At 43.1% G+C, this 23418-nt stretch overlaps 1 protein-coding gene across 6 annotated transcripts in view; it reads left to right on the plus strand.

The window, feature by feature from the left end:
* ARHGEF3 (Rho guanine nucleotide exchange factor 3) overlaps positions 1–23418 on the plus strand; it is a 492515-nt gene that overhangs the window by 237820 nt on the left and 231277 nt on the right. The window lies entirely within an intron of this gene.

Here is a 23418-nt window from a genome sequence, read left to right on the forward strand (position 1 = left end):
AAAGCGGAGTTTCACCCAAAAGTGGACCTTCCGCTCATTTCTCTCCTCCCCCCTCCGGTGCCACATTTGGCACCTTTCTGGGGGGGGGGGGGGGGGGCGGATACCTGTCTTTGAAAGGTATCCTGTCCTCACTTCCAGGAGACCGGGCAGCGGCGAATTACGTCAGCGGCTCGGCTCCCTCCTCCCCTTCTCCCGGCACTGGGGCAGTAGGAGAGTGCAGGGGTGGCTTGCACATGCACAGTAGGGACCCGGCGTGAAGCCGTAATGCTGCACTACCGGGTTCCCTTGCTAGCAATGGCGGCGGCAGCACCCGACAGCTGATGGAAACATCAGCTGCGGTGCTGACATCACTGGACTCCAGGACAGGTAGGTGTCCTGTTATTAAAAGTCAGCAGCTACAGTATGTGTAGCTGCTGGCTTTTCATTTTTGCAGGGGTCGCCGGACCTCCGCTTTTAAAATAAACAAACAAAAAAATTTAAACTGCCCATTAACTAGTGTGCGATGTTTGGAATTCCACACCATAATATTATTGAATACTTACATACCATTGCATGCATTTGAAGAGTTAATGTAATATAATCAACCAAAATGCATATGCTGCTGAGTCCAATGCAATCTTTTAGTATCCCTCCGTGAGATTTGAACCCATTAGTCCTTCAAGGCCTGAGTCTTTCAAGGTAGAAGCGCCTATTGGGCTGAGCACAATCATACATAGAAAATACATTTACTAGTGTTTGATGATTTTAATTCTATACAATAATGTTTAGTAAATGAGCCATTAATATTATGGAAACAACCATGCTCATGCTCATGTGGCAATGGCTATTAGGAAAACAGCATGGGGTCCCCCCCCCAGTCCATACCAGGTCCTTCGGGTCTGGTATGGATTTTAAGGGGAACTCAACGCCAATTTAAAAAAAAAAATTGATGTAGGGTTCCCCCCAAAATCATACCAGGCCCTTTGGGTCTGGCATAGATTTTAAGGGGCACTCCACGCCTAAATTTTTTTAAAAATTGCCATGGGGTCCCCCCCAATCCATACCAGACCCTTATATGAGCATGCAGCCTGGAGGTAAGGATAGGGGGGGATGAGCGAGTGGCCCCCCTCCGGAACTATACCAGGCCACATGCCCTCAACATAGGGAGGGTGCTTTGGAGTGCCACCCCCACAGTTGGCGCAAGCCCTCCCATCGAGGCATTTTGTTTTTTGCTATTTTTTGGGTCCGTCGGGCGCCGTGATTGACAATGAATATACATTTTAATTCTTATTTTTTAATAAAGGGTTTGTCAAAAACTGTCTCTTGTGGTTTGTATTTTAAAAAATTTTTTTGGTGAATGGGTAGAATGTACCTGATACCCATTCACATAGGGGGGGGACTGGGATCTGGGGGCCCCCTTGTTAAAGGGGGCTTCCAGATTCTGATAAGAACCCCCACCTGCAGACCCCGACAACCACCTGCCAGGGTTGTCGGGAAGAGGCCTATGTCCCCATCAGCATGGGGACAAGGTGCTTTAGGGGGGCACGGGGGGGGGGTACGGGGGGGGGGCTCGCTCGTTGTCCCCCTATCCTGACCTCCAGGCTGCATGCTCGTATAAGAACTGGTATGGATTTTGGGGGGGACCCCGCGCCAATTAAAAAAAAAATTTGGCGAGAAGTTCCCCTTAAAATCTATTCCAGACCTGAAGGGCCTGGTATGGATTTTCGAGGGACCCCACACCAAATTTTTTTAAAAAAATTGTTTTTGGGGTATTTGTTTCTTAATTTGGTGCTTGGAGAGAATTCAAATTTAGTTGACATATTTCATGGTTTACCTAGCCCACAAAATAAATAATAGAGCCCTGAAATTCAGCATTGGAGCAGGGATTTTTTTTTTAGTTTTTTTTGGGGGGGTTTCTTTCCCCTCCCCCACATTACACTTTCTACTCAAGGACTTGCATGTGTGCACAACCAAATACTTTTGTATGCAACTAAATTTAATACAGATTTGAAGGGGTATGAATAGTTTGCACTTAGAAAATATGTATTTCTAGTCTGCAGAAGTTAAACAAAGCAAAAAAAAAAAATAAATCAACTTTTTATTTCAACATTAGTATAAACATTAATTTGGTACATTAATGTACTTGGGCCAAAAAACAAAAAAAATACTTTGGTTTGTGACTAATATTGGTGTTGACACCTTCTGTTCTATCCTACTGTCTCCCAATGGGGGTCTCAACACATTGTTTACTGAATATTGATGCCGCCTACCCTCCTGGCTGGCACCTGCAACAGACTACTAAGTTTTATGCCCCCAGACCTGCATCTCATTTTATCCTCCGGACGTTCCCCACAAGTTGCAGACTTCCTGTTCTATGGACTGAAATGCCTCTTGCACATGTTGCCTCAACTACATGGTGTTCTGCCATGTTTGGGTTGGGAAGCTATACCGCTCTGCAGGCCAGGCCACATGCCCTCAACATTGGATGGGGGGGGCTTTGGGGCAGGGGGGGCTGTGCCCCCCCACACACAAAGCACCTTGTCGCAATGTTGATGGGGACAAGTGCCTTTTCGCGACAACCCTGGGCTGTGGTCAGGGGGCTTCTCAGAATCTGGCCCCACTCCTTAACAACTGGGCCGAACCATTCACCCAACTTGCGAGATGCGATAACGGGCCGTACAACGTCATGCGGTATTTTCGAATAGATAGCGCATGCGAGTTTACAACAAGCGTTTCTCCGTGAATTGCAACATTTTTTTAAAAACCCTTTGTGATATGTTACCGCATATTACTTGGTGAATTGTGCCCAGGGACTCCTAAACATTTTGCTAAGAGACCCTGTGATTTCAAGTTATACACCTTAGCATGTACTTACCCTTCCTGTGATCCCATACTGCTTTGCTTCACCCCAACCTGACTCAAATTCCTGTGTAAATTAAAAAAATAACTAAATGCAACATTTTTTTCATTTTGTATGGAAAAGGGGAGGGTTATAGACCATGTCAGGTTTTCTTGCCATCTTTATCACATTGGGAAGAGTTTCTATCACTTCCTGTCCTATAGCCAACACAGGAAGTAAGAGGAAATCCCTCCAAGTGAAGGAATCCTTGGTTGTTTTTAGAACTAGTGTCCCCATTGGAAGATCTCCCCTATATTACTGTTCTGGGGACAGCACAAAATGTGGGATTTTCTTTCATGCTCCTTTTGATTATAATTGTAAACATGGCAAACAGAGAGGGTGAATCTCCCTAACAGAGGCACAGACCGCAATAAAAAACTGATAGGTGTTCCAATCCCTCTATACTCTTTTCCAAACTTGAAAAAGGTTTGCCTTTAGTATTGATACGCCACTGCTTTAGTTATACTTAAAGTGGTTTCAACCTTTAAATATACTCAGTGAAGTGGCTAGCCTCAAGTGATACACAGAAATGAAGCAAATCACCCTACATAAGTTGTCCTCTACAGCTTTTTAAAGCACACAGTTTACATAGCGTTCCTGAGCTCCAGAAGGCAGGATCTAATGTCGCACACTGTACAGCACAGAGCATAGCTCCCAACTGTCCCTAATTTTGAGGGACTGTCCCTGATTTGGAGCAATGTCCCTCTTTCCTCCTCATTTGTCCCTCATTTTGGTCTGATCCCTATAGTTGTATATAAAATGCACTTTTTATCTTTCCAAAAGTGTTTCCCAGTGCTAAACCTTTCGCTTTCAAAGTATTTATTGGATTTTTCAACAATAAGTAAGTTGTACAGTCAATGAATCATAAATGTACATTGGACATAACACATACAGTTAGACCCCAGTGGGGTAGGTATTTCAAAAAGAGGAGGAATCACAAACGAAACCCAGAAAATAAAATAAAACAATAATAGGTGTGAGGGGTTAGGTTCCGGCCTGTGGTTTTAACAGAAAATCCGAAAGAACAACACTGTTTACCATAAGAAAAGAGCTATAGAGAGGATAAAACCCTAGGCTTTCCCTGGGCCCAGTGCTAAACCTTTCGTCCAATTTTTAAATTGCTGCATTTGTAAATTTTAAAAGCCAATATAAGGGAATAGTAGTGATCAAATAAAAGCCCTTGTGGATTTAAATTAACCTTTTTTTGGTTAATTCTCATTTAAGGGGGTGTGGCAGGAGGTGTGTCCTATGCCTACATACGTTTGCTAGTAGGTGTCCCTCATTCCCATCTCAAAATGTTGGGAGGTATGACAGAGTGGAGAGCTGATTGAATCTGAGAACTGAGTGGAGCAAATGGACACCCCTCCCCCCCCGCCCACACTAATGCCCCGTACACATGATCGGACTTTCCGACAACAAAACCGTGGATTTTTGTTCGAAGGTTGTTGGCTCCAATTTGTCTTGCATACACATGGTCACACAAATGTTGGCCAACAATTACGAACGTAGTGACGTATAAAACGTAAGTGATATCTCCGTTACAAACGCTAGTTATATCTCCGCCTCGTACTTGATTCCGAGCATGCATGGACTTTTGTCAGACGGACTTGTGTACACACGATTTGTTGGCGGAAAATTTGAGAACCTGCTAGCCAACATTTGTTGGCGTAACGTCCGACAACAAATGTTCGATGGAGCATACACACGGTCGGACTTTCCGCCAACAAGGTCACATCCAACATTTGTTGTCGGAAAATCCGATCGTGTGTACGGGGCATTAGTGCTTTGGATTGAGGCATGTACACACTATAGAAGGATATGCTTTGTTCATTTTTCATTTACAGTGGAACCTCGGATTACGAGCATAATCCATTCCAGGAGTATGCTCGTAATCCAAACTACTTGCATATCAAAGCAAGTTTTCCCATTGAAGTATAAGGAAACGAATACGAAACGAAAATAATTTGTTCCGCATTCACTTCAATGGGATGCAATACCACATGCGGCCAGAGGCGGTGGGGGCCGGAGAGCCTCGGAAACGGCCGAAAAGGCCCAAGGACACTTCGGCTGACCTCGGCAAACCTTGGAAAGACTTCCTACCCGAGATTTGCCGAGGTCAGCCTTTCCGTGAATTTCCGAATGTGATTTTCGGCTCTGCTCGGCTCCGGCACCCCCCACCTCAGGCCAAAAGCGGTACTGCACACCGCTTTGGCCTGAATCCTGCTCGGTTTGCGAGACAACACTCGCAAACCGAGTTACAATTTTTAAAAATACAGTGCTCGTATTGCGAAACGCTCGTTAGCTGCGTTACTCGCAATTCGAGGTTCCACTGTATGAGGTTTACAACCACTTTAAAGACTTGCTCAGCATAAGGACATAAGTGCTGCTCCTGCTCTTGCTCCTTCCTGACTATGACAGCCTGCTTTTATTTATCCTGACAGGTTCTCTTTAGTAGACTCATTTAGACAGATCAGAGCGGCAGTCAGCTGCTACCTGCAGCAATATCCTCCTTGTCTTCCTGTAGGAACATGACTTTCTATTACTTGACATTCCAGCCCCTTCTTCCCTTTCCATTACATTACTATACACATCACAGAAGGCGTATTTTACCACAACTTTGTTGCACTTGCTAATAGTGTACTAGACAGAGGTCTAAGGCCAAAGTTTTGTCAGCACCTCCAGCAAGTATATTGTGACAATAAAAAGAACGTGAGAGGACAAACCGAGATCTGCTCTCCTAGTCCATGTAGAACTTCACATTATGTACTTATTCTCAACTCCTACACTTTCACGCTTGTGATGGCTTCCTTTGAAATCGATCTCGATTTCTTTTTCTGATGAATTGTATCTTGGCTCTTCAGTATAGATGTTCACTTACCAGTTGTGGTTATCTGTCTGAAAATAAATAAATCTTTTTTTGCTGTGAAATCATCAAGCTTCAGGTTTATCGCAAACATGTGTGACCCCAACAACCTATAATACATTTTGTGATTTGTTAAATTGGAGCCGTTGTTAACACGGTGCAAAGACTTCATATCAAGCGTGTCAAATCAATGTTTTTTGGACAGTACTCAGCCGTGTGTTCCTCAGTCAGGTCAAACGTTTAAATTGATTGAGATCCCAAGCTGTTTAAGGAGATCTTAAAGTAAAATCAGTATAAAAATGCCTGAGGTAACACAACTGCTGAAATACAGATAGCATGTGATGCCTGAAGGTACCTGAGATATTCTTCAGATGGGTCACTACATTCCAATGGAGGTCCTTGGATCCCAGGACCAAGCTGTACATGGGACCTTGATTTCTGAGTCAACATGAATGTATATCTAAACCCAAAACAAATATTTTGTATACTGCAGTTGATCAATTCTGTTGACCTTTCCAGCAATGTAGTGCTTAACCACTTGACCTCCGGAAGGTTTACCCCCTTCATGACAAGGCCATTTTTTGCGATATGGAACTCCGTTACTTTAACTGACAATTGTGCGGTCGTGTGACGTTGTACCCAAATAAAATTGATGTCTTTTTTTTCCCCACAAATAGAGCTTTCTTTTGGTGGTATTTGATCACCTCTGCTTTTTTATTTAAAACAAAAAAAAGACCGACAATTTAAAACAAAAAATATATTTTTCACTATCTGCTATAAAACCTATCCGATAGAAAAATTGACATTTTAATTTCTGCATAAATTTAGGCCAATATGTATTCTGCTACATATTTTTTGGGGGAAAAAATCACAATAAGCGTATATTGATTGGTTTGCGCAAAAGTTATAGCGTCTACAAATTTTGGGATATTTTTATTTCCTTGTATTTAGTTATTTATCTTTTACTAGTAATGGCGGCAATCAGTGCCCATCAGTGCTGCATATCAGTGCCTATCTGTGCCAATCAGTGCCCATCAGTGCTGCCTATCAGTGCCCATCAGTGCAGCCTATCAGTGCCCATCAGTGTCCATCAGTGCTTTCAATCAGTGCTGCCTATCAGTGCCAATCAGTATCCATAAGTGCTATCAATCAGTTCCCATCAGTGCTGCCTATCAGTGGCAATCAGTGCTGATAATCAGTGCCGCCCATCAGTGCCACCTATCAGTGCTGCCTATCAGTGCCACCTATCAGTGCACATCAGTGCTACCAATTAGTGCCCATCAACGCTGCCAATCAGTGCTGCCAATCAGTGCAGCCTATCAGTACCCATCAATGCTGCCTTAGCAGGGATGGTGGAAACCCCTCTACAGATAATCGCAATACAAATTACCTTCAAGTGCGACAACTTTTTAGTTGGGAGGTTCACACCATTATAGCACTTTGGAATCTTTATTTTTTAGAGTGTTACACGTAATTGTATATGTTTTAGTTACGGTTATAATGTGAATTATTGTACTTGAAGTTAATTTCCCACCACCCCTGCTAAGTCCATGTCTTTATGGACCTTGCTTTGTGCACTGGTGCGCAGTCATGTTGGAACAGGAAGGGGTCATCCCCAAACTGTTCCCACAAAGTTGGGAGCATGAAATTGTACAAAATGTCTTGGTATGCTGACGCCCTAAGAGTTCCCTTCACTGGAACTAAAGGGCCAAGCCCAACCCCCAACCCTACACCATAATCCCCCCTCCACCAAATTATTTGGACCAGTGCACAAAGCAAGGTCCATAAAGACATGGATGAGTGAGTTTGGGGTGGAAAAACTTGACTGACCTGCACAGAGTCCTGACCTCAACCCGATAGAACACCTTCAAGATGAATTTGAGTGGAGACTGCGAGCCAGGCCTTCTTGTCCAACATCAGCGCCTGACCTCACAAATTCCCTTCTGGAAGAATGGTCAAACATTCCCATAGACACACTCCTAAACCTTGTGGACGGCCTTCCCAGAAGAGTTGAAGCTGTTATAGCTGCAAAGGGTGGACCAACTCAATATTGAACCCTACGGACTAAGACTGGGATGGCATTCAATTTCATGTGTCTGTAAATGCAGGTGTCCCAATACGTTTGACTAAATACATATACACACATATGTGTGTTTGATCTTTCGGGTGCACACCCTAATGCAATAGGCTGCGCACGCCTATGCTGGCTGGGAAGGGGTTAAACGTCTAGGGTGATCAAACTGCTAAATGTGTGCCTAGCCAGTGTTTATGTGTACAGTGGGAGATGCTTTTACTAGGGGAAGTCATCGATTTCATTCCTTGCTTTGCGGGGAAAGTAAATCCATGACTTCCCCGCTGACAGGACAGAGCACTGTCTTGTTTATATAGGCAGAGCTCTGTCCTGTGTGTGTTCCAGGCGATCGATGGGTGCCTTAATCTATTAAGCCGCGTACACACGGGCGGACTTTCCGACGGACTTTCAACAGACTTTTGACGGACTTCCGACGGACTTTTTAACGAACGGACTTGCCTACACACGATCACACCAAAGTCCGACGGATTCGTACGTGATGACGTACACCGGACTAAAATAAGGAAGTTGATACAGACGAGCGGATTTCTGGGTCCGGCGGAGTTACAACGTAAAGATTTGACGCATGTTCCAAATCTAATGTCCGTCAGATTTTCGACTGGAAAAGTCCGCTGAAAGTCCGATGAAGCCCACACACAATCAGATTGTCCGCCGGACCAGTCCGGTCAAAAAGTCCAACCGCGTCTACGCTGCATTAGCCAGCACCCGCTGATCAGGATCTGCTGTGTAAATTCACAGCAGAGCCGGGATGCTGGTGGTGCGCGCGTGCGTGCGCTGCCTACCCAGAAGTGCCAGATCATGTACTAGGTAAGTGATCTGGCACAGCAGGGCAGCTTTGCTACCATATATCTATGTTATACAGTCGGCAAGCGCTTAATATTTTAACTAAAGGCAAAGTTTTTTGTTTTAATTTCCAATAAAGTAAGGGAGGGTTATAACCCCCATCAGTTTTTAATCTTGCCATCTGTGTCCCATTGGGGAAATTTCCCTTCGCTTCCTGTCCCATAGCCAAAACGAGAAGTGAGAGGAAATCTATCCAAAGTGAGTGAATCCCTTGGTGCTTTACTTTGACTTTGATCATAACGGTAAACAGGACAAAAAAAGAGGGTGAATCTCCCTAATGGGGGCACAGACAACAACAAAAACCTGACAGATGTTCTCATCCCTCTATCCACAAATTGAAATAAAAGTTTTTTTTTTAATTACACTTTAAAGTTGAACTAAACCAAACAATTCACCTCCTTCCCAAAAGCGTTACATTTAAGGTATTCTGTGAATGATAATCGTTACAGTTAGGGCTCGTTCACACCATACATGCATGGAAACTTGAGGGAAAACCGCGCAGAATTCAAATGCAGAGACCTCAGTTTACATGAGTTTCACATCAGTTTTCATCCGCATTTCAGTGAGTTTTTATGCGCGTCAGTCATGTTCCCTGGTCACACCAGTGTTGATGTCATGTCAAGTTTTTTTCCATGCAGAAAACGGCACATTCCTGCACAGAACAAATCCGCACGTGATACCAGTGTTGCGGGGTGAACAGGACACATAGAAAACAATTGTTTTTTTTGTGCCCTTACAGAACGCAACGCATGCAGAAAAACTGACATCTCTGCACATGGTGTGAACGAAGCCTTCAACTGTTACAATTACACCGTAGGTTCTTGAATGAACGTTTGTACGAATATTCATATGATAATTCTCAGTACATTCAATGGCTTGAGTAGTTCAAAATGTGGTTTGCTTTCAACATTTAATTTTGGAGTGAATGGACTTTGCTGAACGAAAACCACATACAGTCTTAGACATTGGCGGCAAACCGCAAGTAGTGGGCAGCGCTAGTGCAAAACACTAAGTGAACTTCTAGGCCCCACATACACTTTTACTCACCAAAATATATTAACCCCTTAATGAAAAGTAAGTCAAAGCACACTTGTTTGGCACCAAAGATCCTCTCTTCTAGCTATTTCCTTCCAAGGGATCTCAGATTACCCACATACTCCTCGATCAAAATCGTTTCAAATTAATGGAAACAATTCCAAAGAAAAGGATTCATTGCGCAACACATTTATTTTTACAATTAACAAACAATAAATGAAGTGTCAATTGCATTTACATAGTTACATAGTAGGCGAGGTTCAAAAGAGACACAAGTCCAGCCTATGTGTGTGATTTTATGTCAGTATTACATTGTATATCCCTGTATGTTGTGGTTGTTCAGGTGCTTCTCTAATAGTTTTTTTAAATGATCGATGCGCTCCACTGATACCACCGCCTGTGAAGAGAATTCCACATCCTAACCGCTCTTACCACAAAGAACCCTCTACGCAGGGGGTTAAACCGCTTTTCCTCTAATTTTAGTGAATGGCCTTTAATGTCTTATTAAATTCCCTTACGCGGAAAAGTTATATCCCTATCGTGGGGTCACCAGTACGGTATTTGTACATTTAAATCATATCCCCTCTCAAATGTCCCCTCTCCAGAGAGAATAAGTTCAGTGCTCGTAACCTTTCCTCATAACTAAGGTCCTCCAGTCCCTCTATTAGTTTTGTTGCCCTTCTCTGGACTCTCTCCAGTTCCAGCATATCCTTCCTGAGGACTGGTGCCCAGAACTGGACGGCATACTCCAGGTGCGGCCGGACCAGAGTTTTGTAGAGTGGGAGAATTATCATTTTGTCTCTGGCGTTAATCCCCTTTTTAATGCATGCCAATATTCTGTTTGCTTTGCTTGCAGCAGCTTGGCATTGCATGTCATTGTTGAGTCTATCATCTACTAGGACCCCCAGGTCCTTCTCTATCCTAGATTCCCCCAGAGGTTCTACCCCCAGGGAGTAGATTGCATTCATATTTTTGCCACCCAAATGCATTATTTTAAATTTTTCCACATTAAACCTCATTTGCCCTGTAGTTGCCCACCCCATTAATTTGTTCAGATCTTCTTGCAAGGTTTCCACATCCTGCGGAGAAGTTATTGCCCTGCTTAGCTTAGTATTGTCCGCAAATACAGAGATTGAACTGTTTATCCCATCCTCCAGGTCGTTTATGAATAAATTTAAATAGGACTGGTCCCAGGACAGAACCCTGTGGGACCCCACTTTCCACCTCTGCCCATTCTGAGTACTCCCCATTTACTGCCCTCTGAACTCGCCCCTGTAGCCAATTTTCAATCCATGTACTCACCCTATGGTCCATGGCAACGGACCTTACTTTGTACAGTAAACGTTTATGGGGAACTGTGTCAAATGCTTTTGCAAAATCCAGATACACCACGTCTACGGGCCTTCCTTTATCCAGATGGCTGCTCACCTCCTCATAGAAGGTTAATAGATTGGTTTGGCAAGAACGATTCTTCATGAATTTTCTTACCCTCCTCCGCTATGCGCCTTTCGTGTTCTCTCTTAGCCGCCCTGATTGCACCCTTACATTTCTTGTTGTATTCTTTGTAAAGTAGGAATGCTGATGATGATCGCTCGGCCTTGGATTTTTTGAAGACCTTCTCCTTTGCTTTTATATGCATTTTTACGTTGGAGTTAAGCTACCCAGGACTTTTATTAGCTCTTTTAAATTTATTTCCCATTGGGATGCACTGGCTAATGCCCATATTTAATATGCTCTTAAAGCATACCCATTTCTCCTCCGTGTTCTTAGTTCCTAAGATTTTATCCCAATTTATATCTTCTAGCAAGGCTCGTAATTTAGGGAAGTTGGTCCTTTTCAAATTCAGTGTCTTTGTATTCCCCTTATGTTTCCTATTAGTTTGATTTATGCTGAAACAAATTGACCTGTAATCGCTGTTTCCTAAATTGCCTCGTATTTCCACATCCGTGATCAGGTCTGTATTGTTGGTAATCAATAGGTCTAGTAACGCTTTGTTTCTAGTTGGTGCTCACATAACTGGTGACACCAGTGTATCCAGCAAACTTAGAGCCAAAAAAGATGGCCGCCATTGCTCCGTGTAACCTCTGTAAAATTCTGAAACCGATAGCACCATATGCGTATGGTGGTACACACCTTAACATGTTTCATCCTGCCTTGACGTCTTCAGGAAGATTATTTCATCTACTATTGGAGATTTGTTCAAGAAAAAAAGTTTCATCCTGATCCTTTTCTCATTACCATTGTCAAAAATTAATGTTGATTTGACACCCTAACAATTAAAAGTTGAACGAACGTTCAAATATTTTTAACAGGATCGACTAGTGTGTACCCATCTTTACTGGTGGTCCTAACCAAACTGTCAAGCCATGAAATGACTGGTGTCATAACTAATCACATGTGCAGCAACATGGCCATCTGCAGATCAAACAAAGGTTAAGATGGGAGTTTCCTTTTTTGTAAAGGAGAGGAGGGTTTCACTTTAACATATAGCAAAACAAGCTTATCTTTCTTTAAAGTGCTAGTCCCATCAGCCCCTGATATAATGGAAATGAACTAGGGTGCAAAAGTCCAGCCTAAAAGACAACTGTGGCTTCCTGTTGCAAATACCGTGGAGAAAATAACGTAGCCACCCAGGGACAGGAAGTGTGGGAGATTACAAGGCAAAAATAAGGGGGAAAAAACAATTGCAGACACTTCATCTAAGAACTGTAAATTGCAATATGTTAAGTTTTTGTGGTTGGGTTTAGATACTTTAAAGTGATTGTAAAGCCTCAGTTTTTTTTCAAATAAGAAACATGTTATACTTACCTGCTCTGTGCAATGGTATCGCACAAAGCATCCCTAAACTTCCTCTTCTGGGGCTTCCCACTGGCTTTCTAGGCTCCTCCTCTTCTCAATGCGTCTTGCTCCCGAGCAGGGCTGTGTGCGTCTATTCACACACACAGCACCACTTGACCCCGCCCCTGCTTCCTCCTTACTGGATTTGACTGACAGCAGCAGGAGCCAATGGCCCCCACTTCTGCCTGTCAGTCCCTGTGTGAAGAGGGAGAGAGCAGAGAAAACTGCAGCCGGGCATAGCGCTGGATCAATCCAGGAGTCAGGTACATGTTAAAGCGGAGTTCCACCCATTTAAAAGTCAGCAGCTACAAAAAGTGTAGCTGCTGACTTTTAATAAACAGACACCTGTCCCGCGGTCCAGCGATGTGGCCGCCCGAAGCCTTGCTTCTCTCCCCCTCCTCTCTGCGGCGCCGGCATTGCAAGTGTTTGTGCACGGCTGTGACTTCAGAGCCAGGCATGCACTGCACATACGTGAGCCACGCTGCACGTTATGAATGGCCAGACAATCTTCTGGGACCTGTGACATGTCCCAGAAGATTGCAGGGAGGGAGAGGGGAGAGGTGAACTTCCGCTCTGCGCCACAGCACCAGGAGAGGAGTGGGAACTGGGTACCTCTGTAAACTAGGTACCCGCTCCCCCCCCAAAAAAAATGACATGCCAAATGTGGCATGTCAGGGGGTCACAAGTACTTAAAGCGGAAGTTCCATTTTTGGGTGGAACTCCGCGTTAGGAGGGGGAGAAGGGCACAGCAAGCCCTAAAACCTTTTTTACTTTAATGCAGGGAATGCATTAGGATAAAAAATGTTTTAGCATTAGAACCACTTTAAGCCTCCATTATGTTACTGTCAAATGCTAGAACCTCAATGGCTAGTAACGGCTCTGGCATTTGGCAGCTAAAGGAGCACAGGGAGAAGAAGGCTCTATGGACAGCATATTTAAATGCAGCTCCTATGGTACTCTTTCTCTTCCAGTGCTATGTATAAGGGATTCCGAGAGGCTAAATCCAATTCAAATTCAGGTACTTACACTAAGTGCATTTAACAAATATTTTTAATGATGTATTAATTATTACAGAACCACATTAAATTGTGTATTTCACATCTGCCTGGAGTTTGCCTTTTAATGTTTTACTGGGTCGCTTTGAAATTAAACTAGTGGCACTGCACAATAGTTTTATGATTTACTAAGGAACAATCAGTAAATATCAGTAGGTCTTCAGGGTCAATGCATAGGACAGCAGAGTCAGAGTTTGGATCCTTCCTTCCGGAGTACATCAGGCAGCTGATCAGGGATGTACTCCATGTAAAATAAACATTGTGTGTGTTCTAATAGGTATAGGCAAGGAAAAGTGTGCCTGTTCTTGAACCAGTTGAAATAATGCAAAAATGTCAGCGCTAACACAACATGCCAGAAAACCTTATTGGCAGAACATGTCACCCTGGTAAAACACTGTACTGACAGTATGCCAGAACATATAGCGTGTTAGGACACGTCATCCATCCTATATACTAACTCATCAAAAATATAAGGGGAGGTCACAGGGGTTCATCAGTCTGGCCATTGCGACAGATGTATGGTAATCCTGGAATTTTTTTGTAGATCATGGCTTGTCAACTGGGAGAGGAAGTGTCCAATGGGTGGTGATTATGAGTCCAGGGATGGTACAGATGGCCATTAATCAGCGGCATAAGTTGGGCACGTATCCACAGGAGTTTTGGGTAGTCAGTATTATGGATGAGGGCCATGGTGAATCTTTGGGGCAATGACATTTGTATTTCTGTAAGTGTGCACATTATCAGATTGTACAGTCCCTGTAAAGTCTCCATTATATCTATCTAAACTATGTAGTAGAAGCCCTACAGAAACGGTCCAATATATTTGTATCCAGTCATGCAGGCTCTCAGACTACATAAGACATCTAAAATGTAATTCCAGAATTAGGCTGGCTATACACTGTTCGAATCTCGGCCGGTTCCTGCTTCGAACCGTTGATGGGCAGGCTGAATGTACTAAGTTGATCGATCGATCAACTTGGGTACAACCAGCCTGCCGGATTCCCGCCGGGAGAAGACAATGGCCGCCAGCAGGGATTCCCGCATCAACACTGCCTGCATGGTTGCAGGAAAGAAATTTGAGTGGCCAGTCTTAGATTGCAAGGTGTATGGTCATCTTGGTTGCAGGTAGTTGATAGTTTCAGAGAGGTGGCCATGAATCGTAAGGGTCTGAATCTCTGAGGTGAATCTAGCTGGAGGTACAACAGTGGAGAATTTTTCATATAGGTGGGCACGCATGCAAAGGCCAATGGAGAAGGCTTAGATGGTTTTCAGGTACATAAAGATCAATAGGCCTAAATTGTAGAGCAATGAGCTATGTCCCACCAAAATCTGTGCACAACTCCGTATACAGAGCTTGATATAAGAATGGGCCTATTTGATCAAATGTATGCATCCTGGCAGCATAAAAATATAATAGGCATAGCAGCACTAAATATTCTGCCTGCTGATCCTACATTAAAGCATATTATTTTTTACTCATACATACACTCAACATAGATTAGACATTTTTCCTCTCCTTTTCAGAGTCTTGTGCGTGAAAAAAGCTATAAATCCACCACTAAGTTTATGTAATTACCCCACTTAATAAACAGAACTCATATTTCTAGCATGTAATGTGCCAGTTCCTCTAACCAATAAAACTTCAGACGTTGATTGTAAAGATTTTACTTTCGTCGGCTTCATATGGGAGGGGGATTTTTTGGCAGAGTTGAATGTTTTAACCACTTCATTTTGTAGGCATAAAAACACAAGAGCTGTCTCAATTATTCCTTATAGAAAGCGTAGGGGTATGTAACAAAGTAAATTCAGGTTTCTCTCCACAGCTACGTAAGTATAAACGATTGTTATTCTTGCCAAACGAATGTGACTTGGGCACCATTTACACCATGCAATTGAGTGCACACATTTTGCATCACATGCAGGGCAGCCTTTTCATTTCAACGGGCTGCCCTGCGTGCGAGAAACGTGCAAAATCATGCCACACCGAACAGCATGGTCCATACACATTAGCTGATGTGTTGGGGTGCCATTAAGAATGAATAGCAGTGGTGTGTGTCTGATAAAGGGCAGAACTTTTCTGTGCATCTCGGAAAGTGCCTGATTTTGTGCAGGTTCCAGACGCACACAAAATGTGAACCTAGACTTGAATGAATGAGAAATTAACCAAGAGCATGTGTACCTAAAACACTCAGCATGGCTGGTCTGTATATACATTACCTGAATGAGTATGTATAAGGGACAAGTGTACTGCCTTCTATAATTGGCAAGAGGATTTACATTGGAACTAGAAGGCCGGCCAAAGACTAGGAGCACTTCTAAAAAGTACAGAACTAAACAATACTAAATCCTAATATTTTTAAAAGAATATTATAAAAAAAAATAGTGTATTCTGTGTAGCGCCCTCCCCAACCTTCAAGGGCCTGGTGATGACCCCCAGAGGCCGGAAGGGCTCACATTCCTCCTCCGGGTGCAGGTTCCAAGGCATGGTGGGTGTTGTGCAAGGTGGAAAGATGGGCCTCAGTCACTTTTAAAAATGAACAAAGAAATTTTACTTCTCTTAACAGGAACTGTGGGAGAGAGGTATGGGCACAGGACACCCTTAGGCAAATTCAATAGCAAATAGGCAGACTCCTTAGACAAAAATAAAAACTAGGCAGACAACAATACAGGAAAAGGGCCTTTAAGTTGATAGCAACTGCTGTCTCCTATAGCAACAAGCTCAAAACACAGCTACCCGCTGTACTTCCTCAAGCTTCACTCACAGCTACCTGTTGGATTCCACAAGCTTAACCCACAACTACTCACTATGCTTCTTCAAGCTTAGCTCACAGATACCCATTGGATTCCTCAAGCTTCACTCACAGCTACCCACTGGATTCCTCAAGCTTCACTCACAACTACCCGCTGTGCTTCCTGGATGAGTTCTCTCCTGAAGCTTTCCCAACGACTTCACAGTCCCTGGCTGATGAAGATACTCCTCTGGTACTCCTTCAGAACTCCATCCCTTTACGCTTGCCTCTGGCAACTAGAGTGGTTGACCCTCTAGCAACTTCTTCTCCCTTGCCTCCCGGCAACAATCAGGCTCCCCTCAGGCCGAGCCCCTTTACACGTGGTTAGGCCTCAGACTTCAGGCCTACACCTCTGCTGTTGCTCCACACACACCCACCCAGGCCGCAGCCCGGGTGTAAAGAACTCAGATCATCTGACCTCCCCTGAATAAATAGCCTATCTCAGCAGCAAAAGAAACTCCTGCTGATTGGCTGAGAGAGGTATACTCACTCATAACCTGAATTCACTGTAATTCATCATACTAATGCCAAAGGTAACAGTGCCACCTATTGACAAAAGGGAGAAACCACAGTTAAACCCAAGCTTAGGAGAAACCCATTTGACTACAAATTAGCCAGGCTAGCTACCACCTAGCACAGCTATATTTACTAGCAGCCCTGTTTAGGACAAGGGTGCTACATCTGGAAGCTCTATCAAGTAAGCCTATTAACTTTGCAAAGTATAAGTTCACATATATTCACACCAACACTCATGCATTCTCACATACTGTACATCCTTGCAAGCTAATGTTCTGTAATAACTATTATAGCAATTGAAAAGTTCTACAGTGAAAACATCCTTTTATAGCAATCAGTTTTTCATTCCTGTTTTTAGGAAATATTAAGAACAAACAGTTTATAAGCAACTGCCTATACAATTCTGTTGAGGTTTGGCCACCCAACTTGTTCATGGTAGTCATGACATTTAGCTGGCCTTGTGCGTTGTAATTGCTCCAGTGCCAGATAGGTCTCGGCTTAGTGTATTACTTCTGCTGATTTCTGCTATTATAAAGAGCCTGTCACCAGACCATTCTTTAAGAAAATAACATAGTTTCCTGGGGCTTCAGCAGGTAAATGTGGTGACTTGGTAAAGCAGGCAGATTATATTTGTATTTGACATATTTTAGGCATAATATCCACTTCGGCTCTTACACCTGTTCACCCCTTATGGACCAGAGCAATTTTAAAAATTTCTGCTCTGAGCCTGTTTATTCATTGATAAATTTGTCATTACTTGAAGCGAAGTTCCACCCACATGTGTACACTTGTAATAAATTGCAACCGCTTTAAGATAACAACGTAATACATATATTGTTTTTTTAAGGACAAAGAAGGCTTTCTTTTTGTGAATATTGTCCTGCAACAATGATTTTTTTTTTTGAAACCCTTAGACAACTAAACGTAATAAAACTAATCAAAAGGCACTTTTTTTTTTTTTTTTTTTTAGCAGTGTTAGTTTAAAAATAAATAGTGTTACTGCACATAAAGTGTCCATTTTATTCTGTAATTTGTCCTGTTTAAACCAACACTAAAATTCTGATTTTGGTACAAAGCATTGCAGTTATTTACAAATGAATAAAGTTGTTTTTTTTTTTTTTTTTTTCAATTTTGCGCTTTTTTTAGTGTGATATGTGAGAAAAAGTTTAAATATTAATAAAATAGAAAAAAAAGGAAAATTATAACTGGATAGAGAAGGAGAATAAGGAGTTAATTGGGGCCGATTTGAGTAGACTAAGGGTTAAATGGGGTTAAACAGAGGTATACAGGGGGCCCAGTCGCCATGGCGACCCCTATACTTCCGCCACTGATCCCAATACTTTTGGTAACATAGTGTACGTACTGTGTGTGCCTATGTTAGTATGTGTATGTATGTGTGTGTGTGTGTGTATGTGTGTGTATATATATATATATATAAAATCACACACACATACCTATCAGCCATAACATTATGACCATTGACAGGTAAAGTGAATAACATTAATTATTTCCTTACAATGGCATCTCAAAGTGGGTGGGATTCACAACAAATGTTGTAATCAGAACTAATGTTACTGAATTATGCAGGACTCTTTTTCTTCCACAAGATGGCAAAAGTGAAAGAGTATATTATTAAGTTTGACCTTAGAACGAAGAACGCTGGGAAATGTAGTTTGGACAATAAGCAGAGCCATTATTATTGCTGGATAATAAACTACTACACTCAAAAGTACCTGGGAGCAGGTGGAGGAAACCGGAGGGGGGGTATAATTTGAAAGCCTGGGATGAGAGCACGGGGAGTTGGAGATTGCTGGCGAAGAGGAGAACTGCTGAAGAGTGAGAATTGTTGTTTGTGGTTTGCTGCTGGAAATAGCTGGCTTCATGGGGGAGCCGCTGGATCCCTTCACAGACTGCTGGACTGAGCTGGATGAAGTTGTGCACTGTCCGCTGCTCCGGTGACAACCTGAACTGTCAACTCGCTGATGTGGGATTCTGTCTGTGCCGCAACTCCAAGCGATCCAGATCACCCGCTGCCCAGGCCTGTTGCAGGAATGAGTGGGACATTCTACTGCTACAGCCTGTACTTTTCTTCCCACCAGACAACTGAAGAATATTAAAGAGTTGCTCCTCCAATGTCTCGGCTGGTTGCTGAGGAGACTCTAATGCCCCGTACACATGGTCGGATTTTCCAACGGAAAATATGTGATAGGACCTTGTTGTCGGAAATTCTGACCGTGTGTGGGCTCCATCACACATTTTCCATTGGAATTTCCGACACACAAAGTTTGAGAGCTTGCTATAAAATTTTCCGACAACAAAATTCCAATCGTGTGTACACAAATCCGACGCACAAAGTGCCACGCATGCTCAGAATAAATTGAGACACGAAAGCTATTGGCTACTGCCCCGTTTATAGTCCCGACGTACGTGTTTTACGTCACCGCGTTCAGAACGATCGGATTTTCCGTGTGTATGCAAGACAAGTTTGAGCCAACATCCGTCGGAAAAAATCCATGGATTTTGTTGTCGGAATGTCCGATCAATGTCCGACTGTGTGTAGAGGGCATTAGAGAGAGTGGTGAGGGAGTTTTTGACCCACAGTTATTCTGGGTACTGACATTGTTTATACTGTTCTTCTTTCAAGGAATTTTTGCTTCATATTCAGTATATGCAATTGCCTAGCACTCTGCTGTTCTGCTGGATTAGGTCCAAACTGGCCTCTCCTTTCTGATTCATTATCGAACTTATTGCAATAGTGTCTTAAAGATTCCTACTATCCTCCAGCCCTTCCCACTGAGTGCAGGACTATAACTAACTGCTCACACCATAAACACATCCTATTCACGCTCACCGTCTTCAAGGGCCCCAACTTGGTTGGCAGAAGAGTAATTCTAGGACTGTATTGCGATTACTTGATTCTGAGGGCAGATCTACGTATGAGCTTAGGTCTTAACCACAGGCATAGGCTTAGCCCTTCATTTGTCAGAGCTCCCAAGTCTCTATCCAAAATTGTTATCTACCTGTGTCACTTGCTGTAGCTCATCTTATGAACAGAGCTATAGTTTATGCTGTTGGGGTTATGGTGCATGCTGGGATTTGAAATCACTGCAAGGAACCTGGTATACATTGTGTACCTGATTTTGTTCTCCATTGTTATACTTTATTTTAATTGACCTTAGAGTGATTGTAAAGCTTCGTTTTTTGTTTTTTCTTTAACCGGTTCAATACAGGGCATTTTCACCCCCTTCCTTCCCAGACCAATTTTTAGTTTTCAGCGCTGTCGCACTTTAAACGACAATTGCGCGGTCGTGCGACGTTGTACCCAAACAAAATTGATGTCCTTTTTTCCCCACAAATAGAGCTTTCTTTTGATGGTATTTGATCACCTCTGCGGTTTTTATTTTTTGCGCTATAAACAAAAGAAGAGCGACAATTTTGAAAAAAACACAATATTTTTTACTTTTTGCTATAATAAATATCCCAATTTAAAAAAAAAAAAAATGTTTCCTCAGTTTCGGCCGATACTTATTCTTCTACATATTTTTGGTAAAAAAAATCGCAATAAGCGTATATTGATTGGTTTGCGCAAAAGTTATAGCGTCTACAAAATACGGGATAGATTTATGGCATTTAAAAAAAAAAAAATTATTTATTTTTTTTACTAGTAATTACTAGTAATTTTTTTTCGTGACTGCGACATTATGGCGGACACATCGGACACTTTTGACACATTTTTGGGACCATTCACATTTATACAGCGATCCGTGCTATAAAATTGCATTGATTACTGTATAAATGTGACAGGCAGTGAAGGGGTTAACCACTAGGGGGACACAAGGGGTTAAATATGTTTCCTAGGGAATGATTCTAACTGTAGGGGGCGGGGACGAACAAGGGGAGGAGACTGGGAACACAGATCGATCTCCTCTCACCTGACAGGACGTGGATCTGTGTGTTTACACACACAGATCCACGGTCCGGCCCGGTTAACGGGCAATCGCGAGTGCCCGGCAGACATCGCGGCCGCCGGGCACACACACCGGGTCCCGAGCTATGCGGCGGGCGCACGCGCGCCCCCTAGACGGCCGGGAAGCCTGGGCCGTCATATGACTTCCACCCAGGATGGGAGATCCCATCTGTGGACGTTATTTGACAATACGCTGGTAGTGAAGTGGTTAAATAACAAACATGTCATACTTACCTCCACTGTGCAGTTCGTTTTGCACAGAGTGGCCCCGATCATCCTTTTCTGGGGTCTCTCGGCGGTGCTATCAGCTCCTCCCTGCAACGTATAACCTCCTAAAAGAAGCGCTCTCCCGGGGGGTTACTTTGTGGGCGCGCTCCCGAGCCCAGCATTTGTGTCCACAGATGCAGAATGTAAGACTCGGTCCCGCCCCCGGCACCCACGTCATTGGATTTGATTGACAGCAGCGGGAGCCAATGGCTGCGCTGCTATCAATCTATCCAATCAAGAGATGAGAACCCCCGGACAGAGAGGAAGAGCGCGTCCCCGCCGTGGGAATTACAGGGCTCAGGTGAGTAAAACGGGAGGCTAGGGGGCCGGTCACTATCACAAGTTTTTTCACCTTAATGCATAGAATGATTTAAGGTAAAAAAACACAAGGGTTTACAACCCCTTTAACTTGGCAATACACTTTGCTATTTACCACAGAGTTGTAAATCTAATTCTTGTGTGCCCTTAAAGTGCATAGAAGGTATTATTCTACATTGGTTGATAAAGTATAGATGGTGGTGTCAGTGAGGTTAAGGCTTCGAGTAGGGTTGAGTCTGTAGCAGAGGACCCAACTTAACCAGCGGCTCCTGCGTGGGTGGTGCTCCATTTTATTCACAATAGCAAATAAAAAAAAATATCAAATGTTTAAACTGAGAATATGTACCATTTAAAAAAAAAAGGTAATTTTGAAATTGATGGCAGCAACACATCTCAAAAATGTAATGGCTAGATGACTGGGGCAGAGCATTGCCAAAACTGCATCTCTTGTGGGATCCTGCAGTGTTCAGGACCTACCAAAAATGATCCAAGGGAGGAAAACTGGCAAACCGGCAACAAGGTGGCCAAGGCTAATTAATGCAAGTGGGTAGTGAAGGCTGGCCAATGTAGTCTGATCCAATAGAAGAACTACTGTAGCTCAAATTGCCGAAAGAGTTATTGCTGGTTATGATAGAAAGGTGTCAGAACACACAGTGCATAGCAGTTTGTTGCGTATGGGGCTGCGTTATTGCAGACTGGTCAGGGTGCCCATGCTGACCCGTTTCCACAGCCAAAAGTGCTTACAATGAGCATTTGAGCATCAGAACTGGACCACAGAGCAATAGAAGAAGGTGGCCAGTACCTGTAGCTTAATGCGTTTCATCACAAGACATTTTCAGGGAGTGATACAGGCACCGTCTCTCCCACTATTAAGCTAAGCAGGGCAATAACTTCTCCGCAGGATGTGGAAACCTTGCAAAATGATCTGAACAAATTAATGGAGTGGGTAACTACATGGCAAATGAGGTTCAATGTAGAAAAATGTAAAATAATGCATTTGGGTGGCAAAAATATGAATGAAATCTATACACTGGGGGGAGAACCTCTGGAGGAATCTAGGATGGAAAAGGACCTGGGGGTCCTAGTAGATGATAGGCTCAGCAATGGCATGCAATGCCAAGATGCTGCTAACAAAGCAAACAGAATATTGGCGTGCATTAAAAAGGGGATTAATTCCAGAGATAAAACGATAATTCTCCCGCTCTACAAGACTCTGGTCCGGCCGCACCTAGAGTGTGCTGTCCAGTTCTGGGCACCAGTCCTCAGGAAGGATGTACTGAAAATGGAGCAAGTACAAAAAAGGGCAACAAAGCTAATAAAGGGTCTGGAGGATATTAGTTATGAGGAAAGGTTGCACTGAACTTATTCTCTCTGGAGAAGAGAGGCTTGAGAGGGGATATGATTTCAATATACAAATACCATACTGATGACCCCACAATAGGGATACATTTTTTTGTGGAAGGGAGTTTAACAAGACTCGTGGCCATTCATTAAAATTAGAAGAAAAGAGGTTTAACCTTAAACTACGTAGAGGGTTCTTTACTGTAAGAGCAGCAAGGATGTGGAATTCCCTTCCACAGGCGGTGGTCTCAGCGGGGAGCATCGATAGTTTCAAGAAACTATTAGATAAGCACCTGAACGACTGCAACATACAGGGATATACAATGTAATACTGACATATAATCACACACATAGGTTGGCCTTGATGGACTTGTGTCTTTTTTCAACCTAGATGCCGCGCCTAAACTCGCTACTTTGCTGACCTATTGTTGGGCATTGTTGTTGGTTGTTGATTCTTGACACTTTATTATAAAGCACTGGCCACTTTTACAAATAATAAATTGATATTGTTTTTTAAATTCTTTAGTTGGATTTGTGTACAGTAAATAACTGTATGATTTGTTAGAATATTGTAGCGCAGTATAGTATATATATCTATGCTTTTGATACCAAAGGG

The sequence above is a fragment of the Aquarana catesbeiana genome, linkage group LG07 (genome assembly GCF_042186555.1).
Source record: "Aquarana catesbeiana isolate 2022-GZ linkage group LG07, ASM4218655v1, whole genome shotgun sequence".
NCBI lineage: Eukaryota > Metazoa > Chordata > Amphibia > Anura > Ranidae > Aquarana > Aquarana catesbeiana.